We start from the raw sequence: 884 nt of genomic DNA, 5'->3' as shown, positions 1-884 counted from the left end.
TCTGACTTTTTGATCACCCAGTATACTACAGTATGATGGTATAAGGACATTCACCATACATAATCGCAGCAATAGATATTACCTGCGAGGTCGGTCAGTTACCCACCATGGACAACAGTCATGAGTCAATGCCTAACCCCCTCAATCCCCACCCCTCACCCCCACCCCTCACGCTTGCTTGATGCGCTATCACAAGGCACTCCACGGACAGCAGCCACTCACTGAATGGGCTACAACGGGCTGGGTTGGTTTCCCTGGCTCAAAAGCGTCCGCTAATAGGACTGTTTCCAATTTGGCGTGTATGCTGCTGTGATTCCTGCAATGATCTGCTAACATTTCCAAACTCTGGGATGAAAGAATATACATACCTTTACATGTTTTTTTCAGAATATCATACCGTTTAGGTGATGGTTCTAGATATCAAGCACATTGCAGTTTGCTAGCGATTGCTTGGACAGCATAATTTTGAAGATACGAAGTGGAAATTATATCCGTAAAGCCCCAAAATTCACCACATCATTATATGGGATATGCTACAAAGCAGTGAGTAACCAGAAGCTTATTTCGACTGCGAAGATCTTTAAGTGATAACGCGAAAGTAGAGGAAACCCTAGTTCCACTCGTATTTTTTAATGAATACCGATGCCAATGATATAACAGATTCTAACGCTTCCTTGTTCTTCTAAGTTGTTAATGCTGATAACTGTGCCGGCCGGTGTGGCCGAGCGGTTCTAGGCGCTTCAGTCTGGAACCGCGCGACCGCTACGGTCGCAGGTTCGAATCCTGCCTGGGGCATGGATGTGGGTAATGTCTTTAGGTTAGTTAGGTTAAGTCCCATAGTGCTCAGAGCCATTTGAACCGTCTGAGCTTTATAACTGTAAGTG

The sequence above is a fragment of the Schistocerca serialis genome, chromosome 9 (assembly GCF_023864345.2).
Source record: "Schistocerca serialis cubense isolate TAMUIC-IGC-003099 chromosome 9, iqSchSeri2.2, whole genome shotgun sequence".
NCBI classification, from domain to species: Eukaryota; Metazoa; Arthropoda; class Insecta; order Orthoptera; family Acrididae; genus Schistocerca; species Schistocerca serialis.
The sequence above is the reverse complement of the archived record's forward strand: the minus strand, read 5'-3'. Positions refer to the sequence as shown.